This window comes from Podarcis vaucheri, assembly GCF_965113315.1.
Source record: "Podarcis vaucheri genome assembly, chromosome: 6".
NCBI lineage: Eukaryota > Metazoa > Chordata > Lepidosauria > Squamata > Lacertidae > Podarcis > Podarcis vaucheri.
The window spans coordinates 5,888,149-5,900,365 of record NC_138764.1 but is presented as its reverse complement, the minus strand read 5'-3'; the positions used below and the strand labels follow the sequence as shown (position 1 = coordinate 5,900,365).

The following is a 12,217-nucleotide window of genomic DNA, read 5'->3' as shown; positions in this document are numbered from 1 at the left end:
CAAGGTAAAGATTCATAAAACTTTCAAGAACCATATTGTCAGGAAAGCAATATTTAATGTCTGGTCAAAATACAAGGATTTGTTAGAAAACAAGACTCCAAGGTGGTTGTCACCTATGGAGGCTAAGGCTCAGAAAAGACTCAATATGGAGGCTGAATGGCCGAAATATTGGGAAATAATTGAAAAGGTCGGAGAAACCTGGAGGTTGCGGAGCTTGGAGAAACTGGAGGGTAAAGTGCGAGATTGGTTACATTATGCCCAGGTTAAGGAGGTTTTCAATATGGATAAAAAGATAGGATTCCAGGTGGAAAAATCGAAATTAGAAACAGAATTGTTAGAACCTAAGACCAAGGTAATTTCAAGAATGTATAATCTGCTGTTGAAATGGAACACACAAGATGAAACAGTTAAATCAGCTATGATAAAATGGGCACAGGATATTGGATATAACATCATGTTTGCTGACTGGGAAAGGTTATGGACCACCGGTGTGAAGTTTACGGCATGTAATGCTTTGAAAGAAAATATTATGAAAATGATATACAGGTGGTACATGACCCCAGTCAAACTTGCAAAAATTTATCATCTGCCCAATAATAAATGTTGGAAATGTAATGAGACTGAAGGTACCTTCTATCACCTTTGGTGGACCTGCCCGAGGATTAAAGCCTACTGGGAAATGATCTATAATGAAATTAAAAAGGTCCTTAAATGGACATTTCCTAAAAAACCAGAGGCTTTTCTCCTGCGCATGGTGGGCCAACTGGTGCCAAGGAAGGACAGAACTTTTTTCATGTATGCTACTACAGCGGCAAGAATTCTTCTGGCAAAGTATTGGAAGACGTAGCAGCTACCCACTCTGGAAGAATGGCAAGCGAAGGTGATTGACTATATGGGAATGGCAGAGATGACCGGCAGAATTCGGGACCAGGGGAGTGAGACAGTGGAAGAAGATTGGAAGAAATTTAAAATATATCTTAAAAACTGTTGTAAAATTGAGGAGTGCTGAGATGTTACGGTGTTAAGAAACAGAGAATTGCAGCTGTAAATCATAAGTCTAAGGAAATTATAACAAAAATGAGTCAATTAATGAAATAGAGGGTTGCTGAGAAAGGGTAAATATAAGGATGCAGAAAAAGGGAGGTATGGGGAAGTCCGGGAAGTAAGGTGAAGGAAAATAAGTTTAAGAAATTATATATGTTTATTTGTTTGTATGTTTTGTTTTGTTTTACTGTTTGTTTTTATTACATGTTTGGAAAATTAATAAAAATTATTATATATATATATATATATATATATATATATATATATATATATATATATATATATATAATTAAAGATGAGCATCTTTAGCTTGAGGAGGTAGTTTGTGAGAAAGGAAATACGTTTTCTGGTGTAATGAAGAGACTTTCTTCATATAAAGTATAAGTAGGATTCCTAATTCCTTCTGCATTCTGTTTCTTTTACTATCCCTCAAGATTCAGAAACATAGGGAACCAAGTCATGGTTAGATTAGTTTATAAAGATTGGCTGCGTGAGCTGCTGGTCTCCTGCTGTCACGTGCCAAAGATCCATCCCCTGGTCTGTGAGGAGGAGGAGGAAGAGATATTGGAAGAGAAATGGGAGGATGAAGTGATGGTTATGAAGATGAGAAGGAATCTTTAGTGAAGGTGAAAACAATTTATGTAAGAACAAGCGACCAGGGGATGGATGCCACCGATATATAGATGGGGAGTGTTGATCTTTGTTCAGGAGGAACAGGGAGGCCAGAGAAAATCTGGATCACTGGGATGGGGGGAGGCAGCTCCCTTATTCAAGAAGAGTTCATGGATGGGATGAGGAAGGGAGGAAGGGAGAATAACGCAAGCCACCTGGAGACCCTTGCAGGAAAGATGGGTCATCAATGTAATAATTAATGAAAAAATTAAGAATCTTTTCTCTTCATTTCTCTTCAGGCAGTGATAGCAGTGAGGCCAGCAGCTCCAGTACAGCTCTACCCCACTCCAAGATCCAGTTCTCCCTTCGCCCAAAACCCAAGTATCTAAATAAATAAATGATAGGGATGCGGGTGGCGCTGTGGGTTAAACCACAGAGCCTAGGACTTGCCTATCAGAAGGCTGGCGGTTCGAATCCCCATGACGGAGTGAACTCCCGTTGCTCGGTCCCTGCTCCTGCCAACCTAGCAGTTCGAAAGCACGTCAAAGTGCAAGTAGATAAATAGGTACCGCTATGGCGGGAAGGTAAAGGGCGTTTCCGTGCGCTGCTCTGGTTCAGAAGCAGCTTAGTCATGCTGGCCACATGACCTGGAAGCTGTTCATGACCGGTCCGCCAATAAAGCAAGATGAGCGCTGCAACCCCAGAGTCGGCCACGACTGGACCTAATGGTCAGGAGTCCCTCTACCTTGATATATTTCAAAAACACTGAGTCTCCAGTGTGGTCTCTCGTCACAAGGAAACAGACTTTATAAAGAGGCAACCTTTCAAACTTCTTATAAATGGAAACTGGGGAAAGCCCCCTCCAAAAGAATAGACTGTGCCCAGTGACTAGCTGATCCACATGCCTGTTCAGTTGACGCTCTAGATGCCTACTCAGTTGTTCTCCAAGGCTGTTGAAAGAGAGAATGGCCAGTGTGGCAGGCTGTGCGAGCTGCTGGCCTCCTGCTGTCGTGCCCCTAAAATCCACCCCCTGGTCTGCGAGGAGGAGGAGGAAGAGATATTGGAAGAGAAACGGAATGAGGAAGTAAATATAATTAAAGAAAGGGAGAATAGCGTAAGCCACCTGGAGATCCTTGAAGGAAAGATGGGTTGTCAACAGAATAAGAAATGGAAAGATTAAAAATATTTTCTCTTCTTCTCTCTTCCGGGCAGCGACAGCAGTGAGGCCAGCAACTCCAGCACAGATCTCCCTCCCCACCAAGACCCAGTCCCCCCCTTCCCCACAAACCCAAATAGAAAAATAAAATAAAAATCATCATCATCATTATTATTCTAATCAAGTTCCTTTACAAACATGCTATTCTCTGATCATCCTTTTATCCTAGGAGGTCCTTTTTCCTACGTTTGTGAGCATGAGTGGAAATCCTGAGTCTCGCTGCAGGAGTCGACAGTTTGGCTCCTTCCCTTGTTGTTGCTCCTAGATGGAACTGCGCATGTGCGAAGACAAGACAGAGACTTCCAAACTGGATCAATAAACGTGTCACCCGTTGTCTGAAAACCATTGTCCTAATCACATGCCAGATTGTCTTTTTTGAATGAAATAAAATTCTTTCAAATAGTTTTTTAATGTTGGCATTTGTCTGTCTTGAGAAGCAATGGAGTGCGCCTCCGGGGGTGAGGTCAAAAGTCAAGCAACGGTGTCAGCCGTCCCAAAGTGACCTCTCCAGGGAGCAAGACTGGGCAGTGTGTCTGGAGGTCCTGGGCTTCCCAGATGACAAGACTCCCTCTCTTGGCCTTGCAGATGGGTCTCCAAGGAAAGCAGAGTTAGGCACCAGTTGGGCTGCAGGAGATGTCAGAAGGGGTTGTAAACGGCGCCATCCAACCGCCTGAGGGACTCCACTCCAGATTTGTGTAGGCTTTACTCCTTAGCCTTTTCAGCTCCCAAAGATATCCCAGAAGGCAAATTAGGATCAGAGTTTTCCTTCTCCTCGATGGGCTATCTTTATAGGTGGATGAGCCCCATCTGCCACTCACTTCCCTCCACAGCATTGCAGAAACCACCTTCTTGACCACTGGGCCCACGCTTGGTCTTGTCCGCTCAATCTGCTGGAGCCCGTCTTGGCACACAGGGAAAGTTCCTGTGCATTTGAGACTCTTTGGCTGCTCTCACCTGGTTTAGGTGGCCAGTCAAACCGTTCCCAGGATGTGGCCTCTGTCACATGCTGACCGTTTCTAGGAGCAAGAGAACAAACTTTTTATTAAAGAATGGAAATGGTTTAATGAATAGTTACAAACTGTAAACAGATAAGAACATTGGCAGGATTATTGGAATAACCTGCAGTTTAATAAGATTATATATTTAAAGCAGATGCATAAATGAAGAAATTGTATTTTGAAATGTTAAAATGACTGCAAAATTATTGAAATGTATAAACTTGAAACTTATAATTTTTTTTAAAAAAAATATTTCACCAAAAATCAGACGTCACCCGTCTCACTCCCAACTGGAGCCAAAGGACACAGGCCTGGCCAGGACAGCTTTCCAGTGATAGCTTCTGCGGTGATGAGGCATGTGAGCCTCAACTGTCCTGCATCTACTCCAGCTGAGGAATCACACACCTCCTCCCCAAGCTAGCGAGCCCCACCTGGGCTGTGGGTCCTTGCCTTCCGTCCCTCCCAACTGACAGTTGTTAGTTCTGGAATCCTGAGCTTGAGGGGGGGTACATCCCATTTCGCCCCGTGGGACACTCACCACCCCTTAGCCACCTGCCTTTGGCGCTGCAGCAGTGATGGCTTTGGTCCCTGAAAGAGCATGCAAGATCTCTCCCAAATCTCAATACATATTTTGCTCTCCTGGACATCTTGCAAGACTTCAATGAGATCTCACAAGATCTTGCAGAAAATCTCCAATCTGTTTACCTGCAAGCACACACCTTTAATTTTTTTTTCTTATTTAGTACAAATTTCTCAATCTAACAGATTTGCACATAGGATTCTGTATCACATGAAACGGCACATTTGTTTTGTTCTATTGTTACATTATTTGTGGCCTTCTAACACTTTGGGAGAAGCCTTCTCTCCCTTTTCCCTTAAAAAATGAGGATCTATGCTTTACACTCAGCAGGAAGGCCCATTTAAAAGGAAACATGTAGTTGTTTTGCTGCTGCTTTTTTGTGTTCTCAGGTGTCCAAGTTAGCCTCCTGGCCCTGCTCCTCCACTATACCACAGCAACATCCCCCACTAGGAATCCCTACTTGGGCTTTCATTGGCCATCAGCAATATCCGGTGGAGCCAGGTGGAGAGCAAAGCCCCATCTTGCCCATCTTTGGGGTTTCAAGAGGTATAGCCTCTGTGCATGTACAGAATTCATGATTCAGCAAATCTATTAGACCATTGAAATAGTTATTTCCTCTGATTAAATTACCAAAGGAAGAAAGCAGGATTGGTTTTCTCCCCAGGGACACAAGGAAGGGGAAGGTGTATGTTTAAGAAATCAAATTCCCCAACGGCTGAAACTCTGTTCAGCCAGTTAAAAAACCCAAATTCTCTCCATAGAGTGCTTCACATCTGGCGGGCAGGGCTTGTGTGCTTTGCTCATGATCCCTTGGATGTCCTGAGGCTGATAGAGCAGCAGCCGTAAGTCTTGGGGCTCTGGGAGTGAGACATTGTCCTCAGAAGGCAAAGAGTAACTGAGGTTCCCTTTTCTCTCCCTTTTTTGGCCCTGAACAAGGAGCTGGCCAGTTCAGGGCCTCCATGGGAGAGAAAAGGGGGGCCAGCACTTGTTCTAAAATGAGCTTTCATACGCCGTCATCCTGCCCCACACTCACATTCCAAAATATCTGCATGCTCACCTATCCAAGAGGTGGTTGGTCTTGGGCTGGGGGGTCCCAGAAGGCAGAATAAGTTGAGAAGCAAAGCCCAAGAAGTTGGAGGCATCCTCTTCGCATCCACCCAAACCCAATCTAAACAGCTTTGCTCCAGAACCAGCCCCTCCCTTCAGTTCTGTTCAGTTCAGAATGTCAGTTAAGAGGGACCGCCTGTATTTTCTTGATTCTTGCCTGAGGTCATAATGGGCATGCACACTGGTATCTGTTTACCTGTAAGCACACACCTTTAGTTTATCTTTTTAAAAATAAGAATAAAATACTAGTTTCTCAGTCTACCAGCTTTGCACAAAACAGCAGCCGTTTTGTGATCCATGGCAGTGAAAACCCCACGTTTTATGGCGCCCCCTCCAAAAAAATGAGGCGTCAGTGCCCTAACCCACAGGGTCACGATTTCTCCAAAGGTCCAATGTCATCTGATTCACTCCAAAGCAGCACCAAACACCCAGAGAATGCCCCCTGAAACATTGGGGGGGGGGGCTTTGAAAACACTACATTTCCCATTGTTAGAGTGGCATACGAAGGATGAACAAGTTAAATCAGTGGTGATAGATTGGGCAAGACATGTAGGACATAACATAATGTTTGAGGATTGGGAAAGATTGTGGAAGAAAGGGGTCAAGTTCACTGCATGTACTGTACTAAAGGAAAACATAATGAAAATGATGTATAGATGGTATCCGACCCCAGTTAAATTAGCAAAGATTTATCATAACTGTGATAACCATTGCTGGAAATGTAAAGAAAACGAAGGTACTTTCTATCATATGTGGTGGACCTGCCCCAAGGTGAAAGACTTCTGGGAAAAGATTTATAATGAATTGAAAAAAATGTTGAAATATACATTTATAAAGAAACCAGAGGCCTTTCTTCTTGGAATAACAGGTTTGGAATTGCCCCCAAAAGATGTTAAATTATACACTGGGCAACAATTTTTTACCTTTTGAATGTTGTCTAGATTTCTACAATTGATTTAGGGTCTTTTTGCACTGCTGAATCAGGAAATGGCATCCGTTTCTCTCCATCAGGTCAGGTTGTTGTGCTTTGTTGATTTGTAAAAAATCAGATCTTGTGACAAAATCGATTACATTTTGTGGCATTATCAGCTGATTTTTGTCAACACATATCATCCTAAATATGTTTTTAAGAGAAAATAATGTTTTTCCAACAACATCTATTGATTACCTGATAGAAACATTGATTACTGTAAACTGAATGCTGGGCATTGAGAAAGGTAAGTACACATAAGTTGCATGTTGCTTCACCATTTTTCAAACTTCAGGGCTTGAACTTCCGTTTCTTGGAACTCCTGGAATGCTCAGCGGCAGGGAGGTCTCTCTTCAGAGTCCAACAGTAGTCAGCCATCATGACTGCGTCCCAGCGACCCTGATACCTGGTCTCCATCTCTTTCATGTCCTGATGTAATTTCTCCCCCTGCTTGTCACTCATTGAACCCAGGTTCTCAGGAAACCGGTCCATATGTGAAAATAGGTAGTGCATTTCGACGCTCATGTTGCAGCCCAGGTTTCTGAAAGCAGTCAGCATGTTGTTGACAAGTTCTGCATAGTTTCTGACCTTATTGTTGCTTAGAAAGTTCTTCACTACCAGAACAAATGCCTTCCACGCTTCCAGTTCCATTTCGTTCATTGAGTTTCGGAACTCTGGATCTCTGATGAGCTGACGGATCTGAGGACCGTCAAAGATGCCAGCTTTCAACTTCTCCATGGTCAATCCTGCCACAAGTGAAGCAGTCACCATCCTTGTCCAGAGCCTTTGGTGAACTGCTTGATTAAGCCGAGCTTGATGTGCAGCGGTGGGAAGAGTATTCTGTCTCTGTCCACCAGAGGGTCGTTGATGATGTTCCTTTCTTTGCAAGGCACCAATTCCTCCCGCAGAGGCCAGTCCTTCTTCGTGTAATGCTGAGCACTGTCCCTACTATCCCACATGCACAGAAAACATGGGTACTTGTTGAAGCCAGACTGTTGTCCCAACAAAAAGTTCACCATCTTCAGGTCAACACAAATAAACCACTTATGCTGACCATAACCAATTTTCTCCAGCACATACTCCACTGCTTCATAGTTCTCCTTCACTGTAGTCGAGTGAGCCAGGGGTATAGAGGCAAACTGGTTGCCGTTGTGTAGCAGAACACATTTCAGTGATCGCTTGCTGCTGTCAATGAACAGTCTCCAATCTTTGGGTTCTTAGTTGGAACATCAACGGTGGTAACTCCCCGGAAAAAAGGAGAAGAATATTTCACATATGAAGGAAAGAGCAACGGGACATTATCTGCTTGCAGGAAGCGCATGTGACTAGGCTCCACAGGAAAGTGTTAGTCAACAAGAGATGAGGCCAAGAGTTTATATCATCGGACAGAGTCAAGAAAAGAGGAGTGGTGATTTACGCAAAGGAGAGCCTAGCACCAAAATTTTTATTTAAAGATGAGCAAGGAAGAATCTTGGCAATTGAGATACAAGCACAAGGCGAAAAGGTTTTGATATTGGGAATTTATGCTCCAAATGAGGGGAAGTCAGAATTTTATAAGAAGCTGCATGAGACATTGCTGGATTTTTTGGATTACAATAACATCATCATGATGGGAGATATGAATGGGGTGGTATCTACCAACATGGACAAATCACAAAACCAAAACTTGACAAAAGACAGCAGACTACCTAAAACTTTTTTTGAGCTAACTGACAATCTGGACTTGATTGACATTTGGAGGACAAAGAACCCCCTAGGAAGAGAAGGAACATTCTTCTCTGAAGCTCATCTGTCATGGACAAGAATCGACCAAATATGGATAACTCGAGGACTGGCACCGAAGACTAGAAAAGTGGAAATCTGCCCAAAAACTTGCTCCGACCATAACGCTATGAAAATGGAAATGAGACTAACTCCAACCGGCTCCTTCAGATGGAGAATGAATGACACCTTGTTTAGAGATCAGGAAGTTATTAAGAAGGCCCAAAAGACATTAAGAAGAAGAAGAAGAAGAAGAGTTTGGATTTGATATCCCGCCTTTCACTCCCCTTCAGGAGTCTCAAAGCGGCTAACATTCTCCTTTCCCTTCCTCCCCCACAACAAACACTCTGTGAGGTGAGTGGGGCTGAGAGACTTCACAGAAGTGTGACTGGCCCAAGGTCACCCAGCAGCTGCATGTGGAGGAGCGGAGACGCGAACCCGGTTTCCCAGATTACGTGACTACCGCTCTTAACCACTACACCACACAGAGACTATTTTGAAATAAATCTGAACACTACAGTGGAAAAAAGAGTAATCTGGGACACAAGCAAAGCTGTTATGAGGGGTTTTTTGATACAACAGAACTCCATTAAGAAAAAAGCAGAGAAGGAGAGAAAAGATAAGATTTTGGAGAAAATAAGAGAAGGAGAAAAAAAGTTGAGACTGAAACCAAAGTCGCAGGAGATTTTGAGAGAAATTAAATTTCATCAAGCTCAATATACCAAATTGGTAAATCAAGAAGTGGAGTGGAAAATCAAATTAATGAAACAAAAGACATTTGAGTCAGCAAATAAATGTGGGAAGCTGCTAGCATGGCAGCTGAAGAAGAGACAAAAACTGAACACGGTGACAAATTTAGAAAATGAAGGGAGAAATATACAAAACCCCGAAGAGATTAGAAAGTGTTTCCAGAGATACTTTAAACAACTCTATACGCAAGGGCCACAAAAAGAAACAGAGATTGATCAATTTCTAAAGAAGAATGGACTACCAAAATTAACTCAGGAAAAGAGGTCAATCCTAAATTGCAAAATAACACAACAAGAAATTGAAGGTGCCATTCAGAATATGCAACTTGGCAAGTCTCCAGGGCCAGATGGACTTACCTCAAAATATTATAAGACATTGAAAGACTATCTGACACAACCACTTTTGGAGGTTTGTAATGAGATCTTGGAGGGGAAGAAGGCACCGGAATCGTGGAAAGAAGCTTTCATCACATTGATACCTAAATCGGAAGCTGAAAAGACCCAACTTAAGAACTACCGTCCCATTTCGCTCCTGAATGTGGATTACAAAATTTTTGCTGACATTTTGGCAAGTAGATTTAAAAAAGTGCTAAACGAAGTAATTCATAAAGATCAGGCAGGCTTTCTCCCAGGTAGACATTTGTTTGATAACACAAGGAACATTATTGACATTTTGGAACTTTTACAGACGAATATCAATACTAAAGCAGTGTTAATTTTTATAGATGCGGAGAAAGCATTTGATAATATTTCATGGAAGTTTATGAAGAAAAATTTGGAAGGGATGGGAGTGGGACGGGGGTTCGAAAATGGAATAGAGGCAATTTATTCAGAGCAAAAAGCTAAACTGATAGTTAACAATGTGGTGACAGAAGAGTTTATGATTGAAAAAGGAACACGACAAGGTTGCCCTATCTCCCCTCTGTTATTTATCTCGGTTCTGGAGGTTCTTTTGAACATGATTAGAGGGGACCGGTTGGTGGAAGGGATACAGGTCGGAGCCAAACAGTACAAATTAAAGGCGTTTGCAGATGACTTGGTTTTAACATTACAGGAGCCAGAATCTAGTACGAAAAGAGCTTTAGAATTGATTCATGAATTTGGTCGGTTGGCGGGATTTAAATTAAACAAGCAGAAAACTAAGGTGTTGGAAAAAAATTTGACATCCATGGAAACAGAGAGGTTTCAGAAGGAGACTGATTTAAATGTGGTTAAAAAAGTGAAATACCTAGGGGTCAACTTCTCTGAGGAAAATTTGAATTTGTTTAAAGATAACTATGAAAAATGTTGGTCAGAAATTAAAAAAGACTTAGAAATTTGGACAAGATTGAAACTTTCCTTGTTGGGCCGAATAGCCGCTATAAAGATGAATGTGTTGCCAAAAATGTTGTTCTTGTTTCAGGCCCTACAGATCGTGGACAGAGTGGAATGTTTTGGAAAGTGGCAGAAAGATATTTCTAAGTTTATCTGGCAGGGCAAAAAGCCCAGAATAAAATTTAAAATTTTGACCGATGCAAAGGAAAGAGGGGGGTTTGCCCTGCCGGATTTAAGGTTGTATTATGAAGCTGCAGCTTTCTGCTGGATAAAAGAGTGGTTACTCCTTGAGAACATTGATGTCCTGGATCTGGAGGGGGTTAATAATGCTTTTGGTTGGCATGCTTATTTGTGGTACGACAAGGTAAAGATTCATAAAACTTTCAAGAACCATATTGTCAGGAAAGCAATATTTAATGTCTGGTCAAAATACAAGGATTTGTTAGAAAACAAGACTCCAAGGTGATTGTCACCTATGGAGGCTAAGGCTCGGAAAAGACTCAATATGGAGGCTGAATGGCCGAAATATTGGGAAATAATTGAAAAGGTCGGAGAAACCTGGAGGTTGCGGAGCTTGGAGAAACTGGAGGGTAAAGTGCGAGATTGGTTACATTATGCCCAGGTTAAGGAGGTTTTCAATATGGATAAAAAGATAGGATTCCAGGTGGAAAAATCGAAATTAGAAACAGAATTGTTAGAACCTAAGACCAAGGTAATTTCAAGAATGTATAATCTGCTGTTGAAATGGAACACACAAGATGAAACAGTTAAATCAGCTATGATAAAATGGGCACAGGATATTGGATATAACATCATGTTTGCTGACTGGGAAAGGTTATGGACCACCGGTGTGAAGTTTACGGCATGTAATGCTTTGAAAGAAAATATTATGAAAATGATATACAGGTGGTACATGACCCCAGTCAAGCTTGCAAAAATATATCACCTGCATGATAACAAATGTTGGAAATGTAAGGAGACTGAAGGAACGTTTTTTCACCTGTGGTGGACCTGCCCGAAAGTGAAGGCCTTCTGGGAAGTGATTTACAATGAGTTAAAAAAGGTATTTAAGTATACCTTCCCTAAGAAGCCAGAGGCCTTCCTTTTGGGTATTGTCGACCAGAAGGTGTTAAAAAAAGACAGAGTTTTTTTAATGTATGCAACAACAGCAGCAAGAATACTCATTGCAAAATACTGGAAGTTACAAGATTTACCCACACTGGAAGAATGGCAAACGCAACTGATAGACTACATGGAGCTGGCTGAGATGACTGGCAAAATTCGAGACCTGGGAAAAGAGGAGGTGGAAGAGGACTGGAAGAAGTTTAAAGACTATTTACAAAAATTATATAAATTGCATGAATGTTAAGAAGGTGCATGAAAGGAAAGACTATGGCATCAGAAGTTTAAATGAGATATGGATGAGAATAAGTTGAAATACAAAGATGAGATTTGAAGTAAAGTTATGCCAAAACTAAGCACTTAAATATTTGATGGAAATACTTACTAGAGGCATAATACATTAGAATTAGAACATAAAATTGGAAAGAAGGTAATAATTTGCTAAACATAACTTTTCTATGGAGAATGCAGGAAAGGGAAATGTGAGGAAGTCCAGTTGGTTATGGAAAATATGTATGGAAAACTGTGAGTTTTTTCTTTTCTTCTTTATATATTGTTGATAGCTATGTGTTTTGTGTCTGATATATGTTTTGCTATCTTCTTCTCTTAAAAATTCAATAAAAATATTTTTTAAAAAAACCAATCTGGATGCCAACAGTTCGGCAGAGTCCTTTGACAAGCTGAGGTCGCGAACTAGATCATTCAACTCCTTTTGGGAAAATGGATGTGGAGCATCATCTTCAA

The 12,217-nt window shown here is 41.7% G+C and overlaps 1 long non-coding RNA gene across 1 annotated transcript in view; it reads left to right on the top strand.

The window, feature by feature from the left end:
* Positions 1-1,343: 1,343 nt before the first annotated feature.
* LOC309535745 overlaps positions 1,344-12,217 on the top strand; it is a 66,791-nt gene continuing 55,917 nt past the window's right edge. Inside the window, exon 1 of the long non-coding RNA XR_014221376.1 lies at positions 1,344-3,335. This is a non-coding gene — a long non-coding RNA (uncharacterized lncRNA). The remainder of the gene's footprint in view (positions 3,336-12,217) is intronic.